The sequence below is a fragment of the Equus asinus genome, chromosome 27 (genome assembly GCF_041296235.1).
Source record: "Equus asinus isolate D_3611 breed Donkey chromosome 27, EquAss-T2T_v2, whole genome shotgun sequence".
Lineage (NCBI taxonomy): Eukaryota > Metazoa > Chordata > Mammalia > Perissodactyla > Equidae > Equus > Equus asinus.
The window spans coordinates 13,474,604-13,497,787 of NC_091816.1; positions in this window are offsets into that span (position 1 = coordinate 13,474,604).

Genomic DNA, 23,184 nt, shown 5'->3' on the forward strand with positions numbered 1-23,184 from the left:
AGGCCTCAAGTCTTCAACTTTCTCACTCTTAGCAAATAGCTTTGCTTCCAAAAGAGAAATTAGGCAACGTCATATTCCTTGAATATGCCCTACTGTTTAGTGCATCTTGCACACTTGGGCTCTTTCTGCAGTGCTCTTCTCTGCCTTTTCTGCCTGTCTGAACTTTTCTTATCCTCTAAGGATGAACTTGAACCACACTCTTTGGTGAAGTCTTCTCTGTTCCCTGGAGCAGAGTTAATTATGCTTCCCTGTACATTTCCATTGTATCTGACACACGCTTTAATGATGGCTCCCCTCTCACTGAGTTCAACTACCTGTTTACATGGTCTCTCCTTTCATATTTTGTAAGCTCTGTTAAATCAGGGACTATGTCTAAATCACCTACATATCTCTGTGCCTAACGTTTTGTGGAGTTCAATAAATATTTGTCAAATCAATGAATGAATTGTCCATTGCTAGCCCCCAACCATGTACATAATAACAGGTGAGCAGTAGCAGTAATGAAAGGTACTTGCATCAGATACTAGTGTGTCCAATAACCAACATCATCCTTGACTTCTCCCTTTCTCTCACACTTGACATCACCCCATCAGCCAGTCCTCTTGGCTCTAATTTCCAAGTAGCCTATTTAATTAAATCCAGGAAGACATTGTGAGAAAGTATCATATTACAAGATATTATAGTATTTGTATTATATATTAGCATAGAGTTATATATTATGTATACTACATATGTAGTATAGTACAGTCATGTGCCACATAATGACATTTTTGTCAATGCTGGACCACATATATGATGGCGGTCCCATAAGATGAGTACCATATAGCCTAGGTGTGGAGTAAGTGGTACCATCCAGGTTTGTGTAAGTGCATGCTATGATGTGTGCACAACGACGAAATCACCTATCTATGCATTTCTCAGACTGTATCCCCATTGTTAAGTGATGCATGACTGTATTATAGTACTACTAAGAGGAAATGCTGCTAATTAAACTATGGTATGCCATTGCCTATAGAATGCATCTTGATTGCATGGATATAAAATATGAAAAATGAGCATCACAGAATTGATTAAACATGTACATACTAATTTGAACACTTCCCACCATCTCCACTGCTACTACACTAGCCTAAAGCACCACTGTCTCATGTAGAACATGCAATAGCCTTGTCACTGGTCTGCTCAGAGATGGCTCTTTGTAGAACAGCCAGAAGAATCTTGAAAAAAAAAATCAATTGGCTCATAGCACTCTTTTGTTCAAACATCTTCAATGAACCAACGTACTCAGAACAAAATCAAATTCCGTCAGCATGGTGTACAAATTCCTGCCCAATCTGGTCAATGCCTGCATTTCCGCTCTCTTATTTCTATCACTCTCCCCCTTGCTCACTCTGATCTAGCTCTACTTTCCTTCTATCTATTCTTTGATCATATTAAGCTTAGTCTCACCTCAGGACCTTTGCACTTGTTATTCCTTCTGCCTGGAACGATCTTCCCCTACAAGTGTACAAAGCTCATTTCCTCACTTCATTTATGTCTCTGCTTACGTATCACAGCTCAGAGAGATCTTTATTCACCATTCCTTCCCTTATTTATATTTGTCATAGAATTTATCACTACTTGAGAGTGTGTGTGTGTATGCACTGATCCTAAATGAATATAAGTTCCTTGAGATCAAGAATTTTGTTTGAATTATTCACTGCTGTATCTCCAGTACCCATAAGAGATGCTAATAATTATTTATTGAATGAATGAATAAATATTTCATCGAAACCTGTTTTTCTGCCTCTTCATCTCTCATTAACTCCCACAAAGTGGTTTGACTAATGTATCCGTTTATGAATGTAATCTCAAATTTCTCCATTTAGGAGTTTTCTCTTAAATAAAAAATTCTATCAACTAAGGCTGAGATTTTCTTTTCTCTTAAGACTTGCTTAGCAAGTTAAATACAAACCATTTGGGTTTCCTCACCAGAAAAAAGAAAGCTCAGGTATGCCAAGACTGGTCCCACTGTGTTTGCTATCACTGTCATGACTGGGTTTTGCCAGCTGGCCCCACAGGCCAACTCCATCTTTCGCTTTCTGTGTGGTGCCTTGCAGTTTGAGTTCCCACTAGTACTGCCCCGAAACTCCAGTATGAGGGACTCTTGTCCTGGGTCTCCTGCTTTAGAGGACCCCACTCTGGTCTTCCTCCTCCCCATGGAGTGAGAAGTCCCTGGGATCAAGAGGATGTAACCACCTGGAACCCATATTTCTTATTTCCAGAACACATTTTGGCACATGAGACTTCAGAATTCCCTGCCCAAGTGATCACAATTCAACTTTCAAGGCTTGTGGTCTCCTTACTGGGTCTTTTCTCTCTAGGTTGGAGGATGCTGTCTGTGGGTGCACACCAGGGCCAACGGATGGCCAAAGTGTTGACTGTTTCAATGCCCACAGATGGAACTTTGATGTGTGGCCTGAGCTGTCTCTGCGTGAGTGTGGTGGGCTGCTTGTGGTGCAGAAGGAACTAGGGACGGATCTAAAAGAAGGGGGAGTAGGCCACGGTCAGGCATGGATTTCTGGGAATCTGATGATTCTGAATTCAAGTATATTTGTTAAAGTAGAAGTATAGAAGATTTAACTAATGATGTTAGCTTGATATATACCTTTAAACATTTAGATGTGTGGTGTATATGGGCTTCCATTTGTACTCTTGGCCAAAGCCCTGCTCATTTGAGGGGTAAGCCTCGTTCCACAGTTGTGTTAATAGTGCTACTGCCTTAGACTTAGGTCTGTGTGGACTTGCTGACTCTAAACGAGATGTTTGCTTTTGTTTGTTTTTTAAATAGAAAATTAAGAAACTAAACTGAATTTTTAGATGAATGAAATCTTACCTGGAACCTCAGTGTATATATAGAGATATAGGATTATTCTGGCTGCAACAAGAAAGCAAACTTAGAGCCCTGATGACTCCAGGACTGCCCCCTCCAGCCCCTCCCTCCCTCAGGGTAGCCTTGAGGCATAGTTGGAACTCCAGGACTTCACGGACTCATGGATGGTACAGTTTGAAAATCAGGGCTTTTTCCAGCTTCTCACATTGGTGTTTAGCACACTTTGATATGTGAAATGGCCTTGAAACAGCCACGTAATCAAACAAGTTTGGGCAAAGCACGGCACTGCTAGAATCCTTTGTCCATCCCAGTGCGCAGCAAAGTGAAGTTTTCCTTTTTCCCCCAGCTTTGTTGAGATATAATTGACATATAACATTGTGTAAGTTTCAGGTGCACCAGATATTGATTTGGTACACGTATATATTGCGAAATGATGGCCACAATAAGTTTGGTTAACGCATCCATCATCTCACATAGTTACCTTTTTATTTTTGTGGTGAGAACTTTTAAGATCTCTCTCAGCAACTGTCAAGCATAAAATACCGTGTTGTTAACTGTAGTCACCACGCTGTGCGTTACATCCCCAGAATTTAGTCATCTTCTAACTGGTAGCTTGTATCCTTTGACCACCTTCACCCATTTCTCCCACCTCTTTGCCTCTGGTAACCACCCATTTACTCTCTTTCTATGAGTTTGCTTTTTTTAGATTCCACATATGCATATAAGCAAGATCATATGGTATTTGTCTTTTTCTCTCCGACTTATGTCCCTTAGCATAATGCCTTCAAGGTTCATCCATGTTGTCACAAATGGCAGGATTTCTTTCTTTTTTTGTGACTTAATAATATTCCATTGGAGACATATACATACATATCACATTTTCTTTATCCAGTCTATCAACAGACACTGAGGTTGTTTCCATGTCTTGGCTGTTGTGAATGATGTTTCAATGAACATGGGAGTGCAGATATCTATTTGACATACTGATTTTGTTTCCTTCAGATACACACCCAGAAATGAGATAGCTGTATCAGAAGGCAGTTCTATTTTTAATTTTTTGAGGAACCCCCACTCAGTTTTCCATAGTGACCATACCAATTTACATTCCCACTGATGTTGTACAAGAGTTCCCTTTTCTCCACATCCTCGTCAACACTTATCTCTTGTCTTTTTGATAATAACCATCCCAACAGGTCTGAGGTGATAGCTTATTGTGGTTTTGATTTGCATTTCCATGATAAATAGTGATGTTGAACTCCTTTTCGTGTACTTGTTGGCCATTTGTGTATCTTCTTTGGAAAATGTCTATTCAGGTTCTTTGCCTATTTTTGAATTAGATTATTTTTTTTTTTTGCTGTTAAGTTGTATGAGTTCCTTGTATATTTTGGATGTTAATCTCTCATCAGATATATGGTTTGAAAATATTTCCTCCCACTCCAGGGGGGAAAAATGAAAGTTGCCTCTTCATTTTGTTGATTGTTTCTTTTGTTGTGCAGAAGCTTTTTAGTTTTATGTAGTCCTACTTGTTTATTTTTGCTTTTGTTGTTTCTGCTTATGGTGTCAAATTAAAAAAATTCTTAGCAAGACCAATGTTAAAGAGATTACCACCTATGTTTTCTTCCAACAGTTTTACAGTTTCAGGCCTTACATTTAAGTCTTTAATCCAATTCAAGTTAATTTTTGTGAGTGGTGTAAGATAGGGGTCCAGTTTCATTCTTTTGCATGTGAATATCTAGTTTTCCCAATATGTTTATCAAAGAGACTATCTTTCCCATTAAATATTCTTGGCTCCCTTTTCCAATATTAGTTGGCTGTATATGTGTGAGTTTATTTCTGAACTTTTGATTATGTTCTATTGGTCTATATGTCTATTTTTATGCCAGTTCCATATTATTTTTATTACTTTAGCTTTGTAGTATAGTTTGAAATCAGGAAGTGTGATGCCTCTGGCATTGTTATTCTTTCTCAGGATTGTTTGGCTGCTTGGGGTCTTTTGTGGTTCCACACAAATTTTAGGGTTCTTTTTTTCTATTTCTAAGAAAAATGCCATTGGCACTTTAGCAGGGATTACATTGAATCTATTGATGGCTTTGTGCAGTATGAACATTTTAACAACATTAATTCTTCTGATCCATGAACATAGGATATCTTTCTATTTGTTTGTGTTTTCTTGGTTTCTTTCATCAAAGTCTTGTAGTTTTTACTGTAGAGATCTTTCGCCTCCTTGGTTAAATATACTCTTAGGTATTTTATTCTTCTTGATGTCATTAAAAATATGATTGTTTTCTTAATTTCTCTTTCTGATAGTTCATTGTTAGTATGAAGAGACGTAACTGATTTTTGTATACTGATTTTTTTATCCTACAATTTCACTAAATTCGTTGATTAGTTCTAACAGTTTTTTGGTGGAGTCTTTAGGCTTTTCTCTATATAATATTATGTCATCTGTAAACAGAGACAATTTTCCCTATTCCTTTCTGACTTGAATTCTTTTTATTTCTTTTTCTTGCCTAATTGCTCTGGCAAGGGCTTCCAGTACTATGTTGAATAAAAGTGGCGAGCGTGGGTACCCTTGTCTTGTTCCTAATCTTAGAGGAAAAACTTTCAACTTTTCACTGTTGAGTATAATGTCAGCTGTGGTCTTGTCAAACATGGCTTTTATTATGTTGAGGTACATTCATTCTAATTTGTTAAGAATTTTTATTATGAAATGATGTTGAATTTTGTCAGTGATTTTCCTGCATCTATTGAGACGATCATATGATTTTTATCTTTCATTCTATTAATGTGATGTATCACATTTATTGATTTGCATATGTTGAACCATTCCTACATCCCAGAGATGAATCCCACTTGACTATGATGCATGATCCTTTTAATATGCTGTTGAATTCAGTTTGCTATTATTTTGTTGACAATTTTTGCATCTATATTTATCAGGGATATTGGTCTGTAGTTTCCTTTTCTTGTAGTATCCTTACCTGGCTTTGGTGTCAGGGTAATGTTGGTTTCATAAAATGAGTTTGAGTGTGCCCCCTCCTCTTCAATTTTTGGAAGAGTTTGAGAAGGATTGGTGTTAATTCTTCTTTAAATGTTTGGTATAATTTCTCAGTGAAACTATCTGGTCCTGGGCTTTTCTTTGTTGGGAGGCTTTTGATTACTGATTCAATCTCACTTGTTATTGGTCTATTTAGATTTTTTATTTCTTCATGATTCAATCTTGGTGGCTTGCATATTTCTAGGAATTTATCCATTTCTTCTACATTGTCCAATTTGTTGGTCTATAATTGTTCATAGCAGTCTCTTATATCCTTTGTATTTCTGTGGCATCTGTTGCAATGCCTCCTCTTTCATTTACAATTTTTTTTTTGCTCCAGTTCTCCTTTTTTCTTGCTTAGTCTAGCTAAAGGTTTGTTAATTTATTTTTCAAAGAACCAACTCTTAGTCTTGTTAATCTTTCCTCTTCTCTTTTCACATTTATTTCTGCTCTAGTCTATTATTTACTTCCTTATTCTATCTTTGGGCTTAGTTTGTTCATCTTTTTTTAGTTCCTTGAGGTGTAAGTTTAGGTTGTTTACATGAGCTCTTTCTTTTTTCTTGATCTATGTATTTTTAACCATAAATGTTCCTCTTAGAACTGCTTTTGCTGCATCCCATAAGTTTTGGTATGTGGTATTCCATTTTAATTTGTCTCATTCAGGTCAGTTTGGGGTACTAGATGGGTCAGTTGGTAGCACCCACTGGCAGGTGGGCTTGCTGCCAGGATCTCTAGTTGGGTGAGGCCACTGTTCAAGCTGTGAAGTTAGGGGAGTAAGGTGCTGCTGGCGGGGGTCCATGTTTAAGAGGGGGCCCTGGATGGACTCCCTGGTTGGGGAGGGCTGCTGGCTATTCTGCAATCAGCGGGGGCCACAGGTTATACTTGAAGTTGGGCTGGGCTGCTGGCTTGGCTTTGCAATTAGGTAGGCCATTGGCTGTGCTCTGCTGTTGAGTGAGGCTGCTGGCAGGGCTCTCTAGCTGGTCAGGGCCTCCAGCCCTATCCTGCTGTTGGGTAGGGCTGTAGACTATGCTTCACAGTCAGAAGAGGCTGCTGTCCATGGCTGCTTGGTGAGGTGGGGCTCCAGGATGTGCTACATGATCGGGCAGGGTCACTGGCTGGGATCCCTGCCTGGGCAAGACCACAGATTGTGTTTAGCAATTGGGCAGGGCTGTAGGCTTGGCTCTGTTGTAGGGAGGGGGTGTTGTAGACTGGGTTCCGGGGCTGCTCAGGATCACTATTCAGGCTCCCTGGTTATGTGGGGCCAGAGGCTATGCTTAACAGTTGTACAGGGTTGTAAATTTGCTCCCCAGCCCGGGCAAGGCTATAGAATGGGGTCTGTGCTAGTACGGCCTGTTGGCTTGGGATCCAAATCAGGCAGAACTGACAATGAAGCTCCCTAGCTTGATGGGGCCACTGGCTCAGCTCTGCAGATGGGCAGAACCACTGGCTGGTATTTCTGCTTGGGTGCTGCTGCAAGCCAGAGCTTGGTCCATCAAGATCTGAACACTGGTTGCTATAAACCCCTTCCCTTCCCCATCTCTATCTGATCACAGTGGTTGAACTCTGCATTCTCCCAGTGATCCCTGTGAGGTGAGACCTGGACGGATCTCCTGGACAGCATCCTGCAATGCTGGGGAAGCTGGGTGTCCACCTTGCATTCTCTTTTTCCCACTGGAGAAACTGTAGGCCCAGGGGGGCCCCCTTGGTGTGGCTCTGTACTGGCCTGGAGGAGGGTCATGGGTTCAAAGTGAAACCACTCCTCTTACACTTCTAATGACATCCTGGTTGGTCTCTGTGCTCCAAGGGTTGCTTCAGCCTCACTCCCAGGTACTGGGATTTTCACAAAGGTGTCTTGTCTATGGATAGTTGCTAGTTGGTCTTCTTGTGAGGAAGACCAAAGCCAGGAATGAACTATGTCACCATCTTAATCCAGGAGGGTGAAATTTCTATGGAAAAGGGACTGGTTTACCTTGTTTAACCCAGACTTTCTCAAGCATATCTTACCATGAAACTCTCTTCTCACAGAGGTCTTTTTTTTTTTTTTTGTGTGAGGAAGATTGGCCCTGAGCTAACATCTGTTGCCATCTTTCTCTTTTTGCTTGAGAAAGATTGCTGCTGAGCTAACATCTGTGCCAATCCTTTCTATTTTGTATGTGGGATGCTGCCACAGCATGGATTGATGAGAGATATGTAGGTCCACACTGGGATCCACACCTGCGAACCTCAGGCTGCCCAAGCAGAGCACGCGAACCCAACCACTATGCCACAGGGCCAGCCCCTCACAGAGGCCTTTTTAATATCCATGCAATCCACTTTGAGAAATGTTGTCAAAGACGATTCCTTACTGTCAAACAGAGCTAGGACCCCATAAAGTCTACTCACTTATGTTTTTCCTATAAAAATTTAATGAGTAATTATAAATGACTAATATAAAAATTTATATTTGAAAGAATACAGCTTTTGTAAAAATATTTTGATAAATTTTTCATTGCATTAAAACTATTTTCACTGCTTTAATTTTGTATTATTTACTTTAATAATGTATTTAGAATTGTGTTTCACTCTAAGGAGAAATGTTTAACTGTCAGTCATTTATTCAAGGTGTAAAAAGGCCCTAAGCCTTATTCACAGCCCCTGGCTTATCCTTACAACTACCTTCTGTGGCGTGAGTTAAATGTCTTTGCTGAAAATTCTAATGGTGATAGCAAAAGATTTGAATCTTCTGTTCTGATAATCTTAGGCTGCCAAAGGTTTTCAACATTCCTTAGATGTATGAGAACTAATTGTCCGTTCAGACTGGGGCCATCTGCTTCCTTCAGGTTGCCGTTTGTTTGGAAGATAGAGTACTGAGTGCACGCGCTGTGTAGACTGGCAGTGGGGTGGGTCCCTCAGGATGATCTCTTTCAGATAGATGATTCTTAGGCAGCTGATTCCTTGTTGCACCTGAAGGGATGTTATTCATAATTTCACTTAATCTTGACATCAACCACAGTAGGATACTTCTGTTCCAGCTGGTCTCTGGTACTGTCAACTTTAGTATTTGGTTTTTAATCTGACCAACGCTTTGTGCACAGACTGCTTTTTTTCTTTTCTCTCTCGAGCTTTCAAAGGATTATAGACAGAACAGGAAAAAAAAGAAATATGGGTTTTTTTGTTTGTTTGTTTTTAATAAGTTCCCAGGAGCACGACACTATGAGCAATCACCAGTTCTGCAAGCGATCTGACCTGCTTCCTGCAGATGCTTCTGGCCCGTTACTACCATCTCTAGTGTCTCATCCTGGGCACTCTCTGTCAACAGTGCGGTGTGGGGTGCTATGGGAACCCACTGGGCACCCACACATGTGGTGCCCCGTGGAATGCTGGGGCATTGACACTGGTGGGGTGAACTCTGATCAATGGGCATTGGGACCTGGTAGATAAGTATTTCTCTCTGCTGACAGTTCTAAAACATATTTCCTGTGGTTTGTCAGACAGTCCTTTAGGACCGAGAAGCCAGTTGTCAATAGAGGGGGCCAACTTGATGTGCACGTGTAACAGCTCTTCCTGGACTGCTCTGCTGGCATTGTCACGCGTGCCTTTTCCTTGGAATCACGTATCTCAGTGAAGTACTCATACATGAGTCTTTGTCTCAAGCTCTGCTTTCAGGGGAACCCATGTTAAGATAGTGACTAACTTATAGTAATGTTTACTATATTTCACAAAAATATGAGTTAATAAAAAGAATCATTGGGGTCAGCCCGGTGGCGCAGCAGTTAAGTGCACACGTTCCACTTCTCCTCTGCCCAGGGTTCGCCAGTTCAGATCCCGGGTGCGGACATGGCACCGCTTGGCACAAGCCATGCTGTGGTAGGCATCCCACATATAAAGTAGAGGAAGATGGACATGGATGTTAGCTCAGGGCCAGTCTTCCTCAGCAAAAAGAGGAGGGCTGGCAGTAATTAGCTCAGGGCTAATCTTCCTCAAAAAAAGAAAAAAAGAATCATTTTATGATTCTGAACTTATTTCTGAAATAAGTTTAGAGAGCTATAAACCTTGAATCAAATTTACTTATACATTTAACAATCCTTCTTTTAAAGAAGTGGGACTGGGGGGCCGGCTCCGTGGCCGAGTGGTTAAGTTCGTGTGCTCCGCTGTGGCGGCCCAGGGTTCGGATCCTGGGCGCAGACATGGCACTGCTCGTCAGGCTACGTTGAGGCGGCGTCCCACATCCCACAACTAGAAGGACCTGCAGTTAAGATATACAACTGTGTACAGGGGGGGTTTGGGGAGATAAAGCAGAAAAAAAAAAAAGATTGTCATCAGCTGTTAGCCCAGGTGCCAATCCTTAAAAAAAAAAAAAAAAGATTGGCAACAGTTGTTAGCCCAAGTGCCAATCTTAAAAAAAATAAAGAAAGAAAGAAGTGGGACTGCCTCAAAATTCCATTAATTTTCTTCCATGCCTGGTTTTTAAGGCCATTCTGAGGAAATGTCTTTAAGATATCTGGTAAAACTCAGATTTAGTGAGTGACTGCAGCATGAGGTTCCTGGTCCTGGACTCGCTGGGTAACATCAAAGACTTTCTCTCCCAGGACACTTGTTTTCCAGGCCCCATATGTGATACCGTCTACTGACTTGCATAAATTATAGACATATATCAACATGTATTCTCCTGACTGGCATTTTAAAAAAAATTTTTCTATTTTTATTTTTTGTATTTTATTGAGGTCATAATAATTAATAACATTGTGAAATTTCAGTTGGACATTATTTTTTATCAGTCACCATACATATGTGCCCCTTCACCCCTTGTGCCCATCTCTTAACCCCCTTCCCCTCTGGTAACCACTAATCTGTTCTCTTTGTCCGTGTGTTAGTTTATCTTCCACATATGAGTGAAATCATATGGTGTTTGGCTTTCTCTGCCTGGCTTATTTTGCTTGACATAATACCCTCAAGGTCTATCCATGTTGTCGTGAATGGGACGATTTTTTTTATGGCCGAGTAGTATTCCATTGTGTGTATTTATATACCACATCTTCTTTATCCACTCATCAATTGGTGGGCATTTGGGTTGCTTCCATGTCTTGGCTCTTGTGAATAATGCTGCAATGAACATAGGTGTGCATAAATCTCTTTTAATCACTGATTTCAAGGTCTTTGGATAAATACCCAGTAGTGGAATAGCTGGATCGTATGGTATTTCTATGTTTAATTTTTTGTGAAATCTCCATATTGTTTTCCATAGTGGCTGTACCAGTTTGCATTCCCACCAGCAGTGTATGAGGGGTCCCTTTTCTCCACATCCTCTCCAACATTTGTTATTTTTTGTCTTGATGATTATATCCATTTTAATGGGTGTAAGGTGATATCATAATGTAGTTTTGATTTGCATTTCCCTGATGATTAATGATGTTGAGCATCTCTTCATGTGCCTGTTGGCCATCTTATATCTTCTTTGGAAAAATATCTGTTCATATCCTCTGTCCATTTTTTTATTGGGTTGTTTGCTTTTTTTTTTTTGAATTGTGTGAATTCTTTATATATTTTGGAGATTAACCCCTTGTCAGATATATGACTTGCAAATATTTTCTCCCAGTTGGTGAGTTGTCTTTTTGTTTTGATCGTGTTTTTTTTTTTTTTGCCTTGCAGAAGCTTTTTAGTCTGATGAAGTTCCACTTGTTTATTTTTTCTTTTGTTTCCTTTGTCTGAGTAGACATGATATTCAAAAAGATCCTTCTAAGACCGATGTCAAAGAGTGTACTGCCTTTATTTTCTTCTAGGAGTTTTAGGGTATTAGTCTTACCTTCAAGTCTGATCCATGTTGAGTTAATTTTTGTGTAAGGCAAAAGATATTGGTCTGTTTCATTCTTTTGCCTGTGGCTGTTCAGTTTTCCCAACACCATTTATTGAAGAGGCTTTCCTTTCTCTATTGTATGTTCTTGGCCCCTTTGTCGAAGATTAGCTGTCTGTAGGTGTACGGTTTTATCTCTGGGCTTTCAATTTTATTCCTTTGATCTGTGTGTTTTTGTATTAGTACCATGCTGTTTTGATTACTATAGCTTTGTAGTGTATTTTGAAGTCAGGGAATGTGATGCCCCCAGCTTTGTTTTTTTTTTCTCAGGATTGCTTTAGATAATTGGGGTCTTTTGGTGCCCCATATGAGTTTTAGGATTCTTTGTTCTATTTCTGTGAAGAATGTCATTGGGATTCTGATTGGGAGTGCATTGAATGTGTAGATTGCTTTAGGTAGGGTGCACATATTAACTATATTTATTCTTCCAGTCCATGTGCATGGAATATCTTTCCATTTCTTTATGTCATCATTGATTTCTTTCAATAATGTCTTATGGTTTTCATTGTATAGCTCTTTCACCTCCTTGGTTAAATTTATTCGTAGGTATTTTATCCTTTTTGTTGCTACTGTAAATGGGATTGTATTCTTGAGTTCTCTTTCTGGTAGTTCATTATTAGAGTATAGAAATGCAACTGGCTTTTGTAAGTTAGTTTTGTACCCTGAAACTTTGCTGTAGTTGTTGATTATTTCTAATACATTTTCTGATGGATTCTTTAGGGTTCTCTACATATAAAATCATGTCATCTGCAAACAGTGAGAGTTTCACTTCTTCATTGTCTATTTGGATTCATTTTATTTCTTTTTCTTGCCTAATTGCTCTGGTCTAAACCTCCAGCACTATGTTGAATAAGGGTGGTGAGAGTGGGCACACTTGTCTTGTTCCTGTTCTCAGAGGGATGGCTTTCAGTTTTTCCTCTCTGAGTGTGATGTTGGCTGTGTGTTTGTCATATGAGATACTTTCCTTCTATATCCATTTTATTGAGAGTTTTTTTTTTATCATAAATGGATCTTGGATCTTGCCAGATGCTTTCTCTGCATCTGTTGAGATGATCATGTGATTTTTATTCCTCAATTTGTTGATGTGGTGTATTGCATTGATTGATTTGTGGATGTTAAACCATCCCTGTGTCCCTGGTGTAAATCCCACTTGATTATGGTGTATGATCTTTTAAACGTATTTTTGTATTCTGTCTGCCAATATTTTGTTGAGAATTTTTGCACCTATGTTCATCAGTGATATTGGCCTGTAATTTTCCTTCTTTGTATTTTCCTTGTCTGGCTTTGGTATCAGGGTGACGTTGGTCTCATAGAATGTGTTAGGAACTGTTCTGTCTTCCTCAATTTTTTGGAATAGTTTGAGAAGGAAGGGTGTTAAATCTTCTTTAAATGTTTGATAGAATTCTCCAGAGAAGACATCTGGTCCTGAACTTTTATTTTTGGGGAAGTTTTTGACCACCGTTTCAATCTCTTTACGTGTGATTGTTCTATTCAGATCCTCTATTGCTTCTTGCTTCAGTTTTGGGAGGTTGTATGAGTCTAAGAATTTGTCCATTCCTTTTAGATAGTCCAATTTGTTGGCAGATAGTTTTTCATAGTATTCTCTTATAATCCTTTGTATTTCTTTTTTTTTCTAGATTGGCACCTGAGCTACCTACTGTCACCAATCTTTCTTTCCCTACTTTTTCTCCCTAAATCCCCCCAGTATCTAGTTGTATATACTAGTTGTAGGTCATTCTAGTTGTGGCATGTGGGACGCCACCTCAACATTGCCTAGTGAGTGGTGCCATGTCTGCACCCAGGATCTGAACAGGCAAAACCCTGGGGGGCCGAAGTGGAGCACATGAACTTAACCACTTGGCCACAGGGCTGGCCCCTAATCCTTTGTATTTCTGTGGTATCCATTGTAATTTATCCTGTTTCATTTCTAAGTTTATTTATTTGAGGCTTCTCTCTCTTTTTCTAACTGAGTCTGGCTAAAGGTTTGTCAATTTTGTTTATCTTATCAAAGAACCAGCTCTTTGTTTCATTGATCCTTTCTACTATTTTTTTTGTTTCAATTTCATTTATTTATGCTCTAATTTTTATTATTTCCTGTCTCCTGCTGACTTTGGGCTTTGTTTGTTCTTCTTTTTCCAGCTCTGTTAGGTGTAGTTTAAGATTGCTTATTAGAGATTTTTCTCGTTTGTAAAAGTGGGCCTGTATTGCTATGAATTTTCCTCTTAGGACTGCTTTTGCTGCATCCCATATGAATTGGTATGATGTATTTTCATTTTCATTTGTCCCCAGATATTTTTTGATTTCTCCTTTAATTTTCTTCATTGATCTGTTGGTTGTTCTGTATCATGTTGTTTAGTCTCACATATTTGTCACTTTTCCAGGCTTTTTTCTTGTTGTTGATTACTAGTTTCACAGCATTATGGTTGGAAAGATGCTCAATATGATTTCAATATTAAATTTATTGAGGCTTGCCTTCTTTCCCAACATATGGTCTATCCTTGAGAATGTTCCACGTGCACTTGAGAAGAATGTATATTCTGTTGTTTTTGGATGGAGTGTTCTATATATATCTGTTAAGTCCATCTAGTCTAGCTTTTTTGTTTAATTCCACTATTTCCTTGCTGATTTTCTGTCTGGATGATCTATCTATTGATGTAAGTGGGATGTTAAGGTCCCCTACTCTTATTGTGTTAATATCTCCTTTTAGGTTTGTTAATAGTTGCTTTATGTACTTTGATGCTCCTCTGTTGGGTGCATACATATTTATAAGTGTTATGTCTTCTTAGTGGAGTGTCCCTTTTATCATTATATACTGCCCCTCTTTGTCCCTCATTACCTGTTTTATCTTGAAGTCTACTTTGCCTGACATAAGTATGGCAACACCTGCTTTCTTTTGTTTGCCATTAGCTCAGATTATCATCTTCTATCCCTTCACTCTGAGCTTGTGTTTGTCTTTAGGGCTGAGGTGTACTTTCCTGGATGCAGCCTATTGTTGGGTCTTGTTTTTTAATCCATCCCACCACTCTGTGTCTTTGGATTGGAGAATTCAATCCATTTACATTTAGAGTGATTATTGATATATAGGGCTTAATGCTGCCATTTTATCACTTGCTTTCCAGTTCTTCTGCATTTTCCTTGTTTCTTGTCCCATGTATTTCAGACTACCAATTTGGTTTGGTAGTTCTCTATAATGGTTTTCTTAATTTTCTCTTTACTGATCATTTGTTTCTCTGTTCTGATTATTTGTTTAGTGGTTAGCATGGGGTTTGTATGAAAACAATCTTGTAGATGAGATAGTCTATTTTCTGTTAGCCTCTTGTTTCCTTAGACTAAGCCAATTCCATCCCTTTCTTCTTCCCCTTCTACGTTATTATTGTCAAAACTTATTCTATCTTGTGTTGTGAGTTTGTGGTTAAAATGATGAGATTATATTTATTTTTTGATGCTTTCCTTCCCTTTATCTTTAATGTTACAGCTTGCTAACGTGTTAGTATTTGCTAACCTGTTCTGATAGAGAACTGCAATTTTCTCATTTTTTCTACCTATTTATCTTCTTGCTCAAGACTTTTTAAACCCTTTCTTTTTTTTTTTTTTCAGGTATGAGGGATTTCTTGATTATTTCTTGTAGGGGGAGTCTTGTGGCAATGAGCTCCCTTAACTTTTGTTTATCTGGGAAAGCTTTCATTTCTCCATTATATCTGAAGGATATTTTCACTGGATAGAGCATTCTTTGCTGCAGGTTTTTATCTTTCAGAATTTTGAATATATCATTCCACTCTCACCTAGCCTGTAATGTTCCTGCTGAGAAATCTGCTGAAATCCTGGTAGGGGTTCCTTTGTAAGTTATTTTTTCCTGCTTTGCTGCCCTTACTATTTTTTCTTTGTCTTTGACTTTTTCCAGCCTTACTACTATATGCCTTGGAGAAGATCTTTTTACATTGATATAATTAGGAGTTATATAAGCTTTGTTTACTTGTAATTCCAGCTTCTTCCCCAGGTTTGGGAAGTTCTCAGTTATTATTTTTTTGAACAAGCTTTCTGCTCCATTCTTCTTCTCTTCTCCCTCTGGAGTACCTATAATCCTTTTGTTGCATTTCCTAACTGAGTTGGATATTTCCCAGAGAATTTCTTCATTTCTTTTTAGTCTTAGTTCTGTCTCCTCCTCCATCTCAAGCATTTCTATACTTCTGTCCTCCAGACTGCTAATTCTCTCTTCTATAAAATCAGCTCTGTTGTTCAGTGAGTCCAGATTTTTCTCTATCTCATCCATTGTGTTTTTCATCTCCAACATTTCTGACTGGTTTTTCTCTATAGCTTCAATCTCTTTTGTGAAGAATTCCCTCCATTCATTAATTTTGTTCCTAATTTCATTGAGCTGTCCATCTGTATTTTCTTGTAACTCATTGAGTTCTTTCATGATAGCTATTTTGAATTCTCTGTGATTTAGATTATAAATTTACATGCTTTCAGGATTGATTTCTGAGTGCTTGTCCTTTTCCCTCTGGTCTGGGGTATTAATATATTTTTTGGTGTTGTTTTATGGTGTGGATTTGTGCCTCCACATAGTGATAGTATGTGGTTGCAGCTTCCACCTACCACCACTGGGTGGAGGTCAAGAGCTGTGTATTCTGAGCCCACTGCAATTTGCAGCTCACTGGCTCACAGCTGCTGTGTTTCTATCTTATGCGTGGGAGCTCTGGCTGACCAGCTGAGCTGGAGTGCCTGGCTGGGGGAGGGGTGCTTTCTTTTGCCTGTGTGACCCCAGGGTGTTCTTGCTCTGCCCTCACTCTCTGCTCTCCTGGGGGGCTTGTTTGATGAAGACACCCCCACAATAGCTTTGCTACCTCTGTGTGGCACTTTCCCTCGGGCTGTGTGGGAAGTTGGAGAGCAAAGGTGCTCCCATGGAGCACTACTGCTCCCCCTTCTCAGTGCCATGGTGGTCCCAGTCCCTGGGTTGCTGCCATTTGGGGAGGAAGAGGAGATCCTCTTACCACCTTCCACTTCCCCTAGGGGATCCAGCACCTCCACCTTCAGATGTATGGCTACATGGGTCTCTCAGATGTCTTTTGTTTTGTATGAATGTCCTTTATTGGTATTTGAATGTCCTTTTTGTTGTATCTTGGGGGCAGAGTCTAAGGGAAGAGCTCACTCTGCCATAATGCTGATGTCATTCCTTTTGGAGTTTTATTTTTTTATATCCTACAGAACTAGTACAGGAGGATAAAAAATAAACAATCAATGAAATTAAGGTGGAGGAAAAATGAGAGTAAAAATACTAACACCAAAAACATGCCATAGGTCCTGTGTAATGACTACAAAGGCCTTTCAATTGTATGTGTGCCTTGCAATTGTATTTGTGCTTCCTGGTAGCCAAGCAAAAGTACAAATAGGATGAGTAATGATAGTCACAGTGTCCATAAAATAAAAACTTACCTTCTTCCCAGGAGATTCAGAAACTGTCTTAGACCAAGATCTTAGAAAAATTTTGCTGGAGGTTCCACAGAAACGCTGAGTATTATACGATCAGCCATGAGATCCCCCATGAGATGCCTGCTATACAGGCAAGAAGGACTTTATGAGACTTTCTTTTAGGATCCTTCAATGTTGCCTAGTCAGTTCTCTGACAGTCTTGTTGACTGATCCAGAGGCCACCTTTCACAAATGTGATTTCTCCCAACTGAACATTTGATGAGAATTGGGATAGCTTGGAGTTTGCTCTGGGAGTACACTGTAAGTCTTATTGGACACAATATCATTTAGATATGCATCTCCTAATGTGATAAGGGCCTAAACTCTCTAGTGCTGTTTCAAGTTTTTGGGTGAAAAATCAATGATTTGGTCAACAATGAAACAGGACTACACTGTCTGGACTCCTTTTGACATCTCTAACCTTCAGACAGCTGCACCTTTGCTAACATGTTGATTAGCTTGCATTTAGTTCAATATTATGTCTCTGTCTTTGTGACATATCTATGGGGATCTGGCTGTCAAATGTCTCACTACTTGAAACATTTCCTAACTCTTTTTGGGCACTCAGCCTGTTTGGTTAGTGGATCCTCCCTGATCACATGGCAGTCATTAGAGGAGGGTTAGTGTTTGATGGAAGTCTGTGTTCTGACACTCTGCTGCAAAGTGCGGCCTCCAGGAGTGGGTGCAAGGCAGGGAGCATGGAGACATATATGTTGCACTCCTGGTTTGGTAATGATTTCCATTTTATCGTGAATGTCACCATCATCTCTCACAATATCTGTGTGTGGGGAGACGATGTCAGCCCTCTTTACAGATAAGTAGCTGACAGGTATTCATATCAAAGAAGATTTCTGAAGTCAAACTTCTCAGTGAGGAAAATTGAAAGAAGATTTTTTTCCAAGATTTCCCTTTTCTTGACTTTTCTCTATGGTTTTAAACCTTTCAAAACTAACTTGAATCTCAAATTTTCTGTAGAGCTTTTCCTGACCTTTTCTGATTGAGAAAAACTATTCTTCCTTCAGGCTCCAGTGGAGCTGTAGGCAAACATCTATTTTAGAATGCACTGTAGTTATTTGCTGTTGTGAGATTCTTAAGGTCAAGGGCCAAACCATTTTAATCTCTGTAAGCCTGTTGTCTTGCATGATATTTGAGCATAGGCCCTGTAGAGTTCTTTAATGTGACCTGCCCCTTGTGATCAATTTACTCTGGCACTTTCCCTTTCTTATAAGGGATTACCATATATATGAGATCTTGTTATAGAAACCAACAGTTACTTTTTGATAGACAATGAAAACCAGGTTTGATCTTCTTTAACCTTCCAGGAAGCCAAGATATTTTATTGCTCACATGAGAACCATACAGTAATACTAATGAAGTCATGTGTTTACAGTGGGATAGATAGACAGTTCCATATTGCTCTTCCCTCTCCTGATGGATACCTTAAAAGCAGATATAATAAGGTGCCAATATTGTGTTTCTAAATAGTGTTACATTATTGTACTGGATCATTGCTCATGTTTTGATAGTTGGACCTCAGGAAGAACTATAGTAACTGCAAAGTGTCCCTATGTGGACCTAAGTGAACCTTACTACAAACAGTATTCCAGCTATCAGCTGGCCTGTGCCAAATAGTAAAGACGGCTTCTATTGAAGCTACGCCATTTACTCTAAGTCTTTGATCTGGAGTAGGTGTGTCCATCTCCTCAGTCCTTTACCAACTGAGCAGAGTGACGTAGGACTATCAATACCTGTGAGTTAACGGTAAGCTTAGTAGGAAAGAATAGTTATGATCTTTTAGACTGAGAAGTTTGGTGGATTAAGTGGCTAGTCCTTGTTAGAAAATGAAAGACTGACGTGAGAGAAGCAATTTTAATAAAGGAAGATGGAAAAAGGCATTATAGCTCAATCGAACCAACGCTTAGCCTGTTAACTTGAGTGCCAAGACTGCTGGAAATAATCTAAGAGATCCTTAAAATCAGGGCCATATTTTGCTCATCTTTGTATCCCTGAGGTTAAGCACAGATTATCAAAGCAGATGGTAGACATTGTGAAAGACAAATAGAAAGGTACAGTGGAAAGTCATGGGCTGTGGACCAAACAGATTCATGTTCACATGTGAGGTTTACCACTTAGCATCTGTGTATCCTTGGGAAAATTCCTTAACATATATGATCTTCAGTTACTTTGTATATAGAAATGAGGATAGTGCATATTAAATAGATTCTTGTGAAGATCGAATGAGATTTTGTCTGTAATGTGCCAACATAGAGAAGATGCTCAATAAATAATTTATTTGATTATTAGAGATCAATGCCTCAGTTTTTCCTTATATGAAATACGTCGTTTATAATTTATTGTGAGAAATAAAATAATAATTAAAATGTCTGCACAGGATCTAAAATAGCTAAAACAAATTTGAAAAAGAAGAATAAGGTGGGAGGAACCACTCTACCTGATTTTAACACAGATTAAATATCTACTATAGTCAAGGAAGTGTGATATTAGCAATAAGATAGACACATCAATCAATGGAACAGAATGGAGAATCCAGAATTAGACTCACATATATATGCCCAACTAATTTTTTATTGTTTAAAAAATGTAAACAACACATAAAAAACACGTAACGTTAAGATTTAACATCTTAACCATCTTTTTCTTTAGTGAGGACGATTATCCCTGAGCTAACATCTGTGCTAATCTTCTTCTATTTTGTGGATGTGATGGCACCACAGCATGGCTTGATCGGCAGTGTGTAAGTCTGCACTCTAGAGCCACACCCTTGAACCCTGGGCCACCAAAGCAGAGCGTGCAAACTCAAGCACTTTGCCACCAGGACTGCCCCCATCTTAACCATTTTTAATTGTGCAGTTCAGTTGTGTTAAGTATATTCATGTTGTGCAACAGGTCTTCAGAACTTTTCCTGCCCAACTAATTTTTGACAAAGGTGTAAAAGCAATTCAAAGGAGGAAAGTTAGCTTTTTCAACCAATGATCCTGAAGCAAGTGGACATTCATAGGCAAAAAATTGAACTTGACCTAAATTTCTTACCTTATACAAACATTTACTCAAAATGGATCACGGGTTTAAAATGTTAAACTATAAAACTTTCAGTTAAAAGACATGGGAGAAACTCTTTGGGACCTAAGACTGGGTAAGGATTTCTTAGATTTGACACCAAAAGCGTGCTGCACAAAAGGAGAAGTTGATATATTGACTTCATAAGAATTAAAAACTTGGCTCTGCGAAAGACCCTGTGAAGAGGGTGAAAAGCTACAGGCTGGGAGAAAATATCTGCAAACCACCTATCTCACAAAGGACCAGTATCTAGACTGCACAAAGACTCTCAGAAGTCAACAGTAAAAAAACACACGATCCCATAGAAAATGGGTGAAAGATGTGAGCAGACATTTCAGTGAAGGGGCTGTGCACTTGGCAAATAAGCACGTGAAAAACATGATTAGTATCACAGCCATTAGGAAATACAAATTAAAACAACAAAGAGATATCACTACGTACCTATTAGAATGGCAAAATAAAAAGTAGTGACAACACCAAATGCAGATAAAGATGCAGAGAAACTGCATCACTCATGCTTTGCAGGTGAGGACGTAAAGTGGACAGCCACTCTGGAAGAGCATATGGAAGTTTCTTAAAAAACTAAACATGCATTTACCATATGACCTAGCAAGTGTACTTCTGGGCGTTTATCCCAGGGAAAGGAAAATTTAAGTGTACACACAAACCTCAACACAAATGTTTGTAGCAGCTTTATTTGTAACAGTCCAAAACTGGAAATGACTCAAATGTCCTTAAATGGATGGATGGTTAAACAAACTGTGGGACATCCATACCATGGAAAGTACTCAGGAATAAAAAGAAATGAACTATTGATACACTCAACAACTTGAATGAATCTCAAGAGAAATATGCTGCGTGAAAAAAGCCAATCTCAAAATGTTAAGTACTGCATGATCCCCTTTATATAGCATTCTTGAAATGACGAAATTATAGAGGTGGAAACAGATTACTGGTTGTCGGAAGTTAGGGAGAGGGGAGAGAGTGAGGTAGTTTTGACTATCAGATGGTAGCATAAGAGATTCTTATGATGGAACTGGTCTGAATCCTGACTGTGATGGTGGTCCATGAATCTACACATGTGATAAAATTGCATGGAACTGAATACACATACACGACATAAACACAAGTGAGTACATGTAAAACTGGTGAAATCCGAATAAAGTGGTGGATTATATCAATGTCAATTCCTGGTTGTGATACTGCATTATAGTTATATAAGATGCAACCATTGGGGGAAATGGGATGAAGGCGATAGGGATTTCTCTGTGTCATTTCTTAGACTTGCATTTGAATCTACAATCATCTCAAAGGCAAAAAAAACCCCAAAAAACAAAAAACAAATGTCTGGGCTAGGTTGTAAACTCCTCTACTACAAATAAAATGCAGACTTAGTGGAATCCCATTTTGGCTGGGGCTTAATAATCCGTATGCAATTGGGTTTCAGAGTTACAGCATTTGAGTAGACCATGGAATTCACAGTCTGGTTGGGAAGAAATCTGCAGCTTCTAGAGCAGTGATGTCCAATAGACCTTTCTGTGATGCTGAAAATGTTCTGCATCTTCTCTGTCCACTGTTGTAGTCACTATCCACATGTGGGTCGTGAACACTTGACATGTGGCTAATGTGAGTGAGGAACTGAATTTTAAATTTCATTTAATTTTAAGTAATTGAAAGTTAAATTTACATTGCACATGTGGCTAGTGCTACTGTATTGGGCAGTGCAGTTATAGAGAAACAGTGGGTTCAGAAAGTAAGAGGAAGCTTTTAGATCACAGACAGCTTAAGGGAGTTGACCTAAACCAAATTTCCTCATTGAAACATGGCAAGTTTAGATCAGAAGAAAAAAGTTTTGGTTGGAATCTTAAAAGTCACTGTATGAGGTGTCTTTAAAGAAAAATTTGGAACTGAAATGGAGAGATGGGCATGAGAGACATCACTTTCCCCATGACCGAGGACAATGGCTTTGCACTGGGGTTGGGCATAATGGCGACATGGAGGAGAACTGAAAGACACCATATGAACATAAGTCATACATAAATAGTGCTGGCCAAAATTGCATAGCATGTAATTTTGAAGCCCCCAATTGGTCCATGACGTATGTCCTGAGATTCTTTAGTCCTACAAGGGTGAAGAGTATGGTACCTAGGAAGGATTCTTGTCTGCCAGTGACCTGAATCTGAATTCTAGTGTTGGTGGCTCTGGCCTTAACCATGAGGTGCTGGGACCCTCTCTGGGCTTCAATAAGAGGGTTGGACTAGTGACTTTTAAGGTTGTTTCCAATTCCCATATTTTGTTTCCTTTTAATTTTTGTTTAGCATGCATATTTTAATCCATGACATCTGAGAGTAATCTATTGGGTGAAGTGCTGAAGAATGACTACGATCTTTAGATGTTGAGAGTCTGCTCCCCACCCCACCCCATCTCAAAGTCGTGAAAGTGGAAGGCTACGCTAATAGTCAAGAAATCAGAAGAGAAGTCTTCTGCTTGGGGTCTGATCTGGATTGTGATACCATGAAAGCAATACTTGGTTATTCTTTAAAACTGTAAGGTTAGGAAAACCAGATGTTATCTAGGGATAATTTACTGTAAAAGATGATTTTTTTCCTCAAGTACCTTTGAGGGTCTGGGCTTAACAGAGAAGTGTTAAGCTTAATGGACGGTCTGCATATGTGGGGCATATTGAGGTTTCTTAGGATAAGAAACTGCTGCTGTCCTAAATGCCTCTAAGGTAGCTCTAAACAGTTCCCTCAGTGTCTCTAGACTTGACAGAAGCAGGAGTCATCTTATAATTTCAGCTGCCTTCTAAGGTGACATTTCTGGGATGTGGTTTCCAAAAGAGAATGTTTTCCCCGGGACCCAGAGCTCTTAATTGTCAGTTTCCTGTGAAGGGCAGAA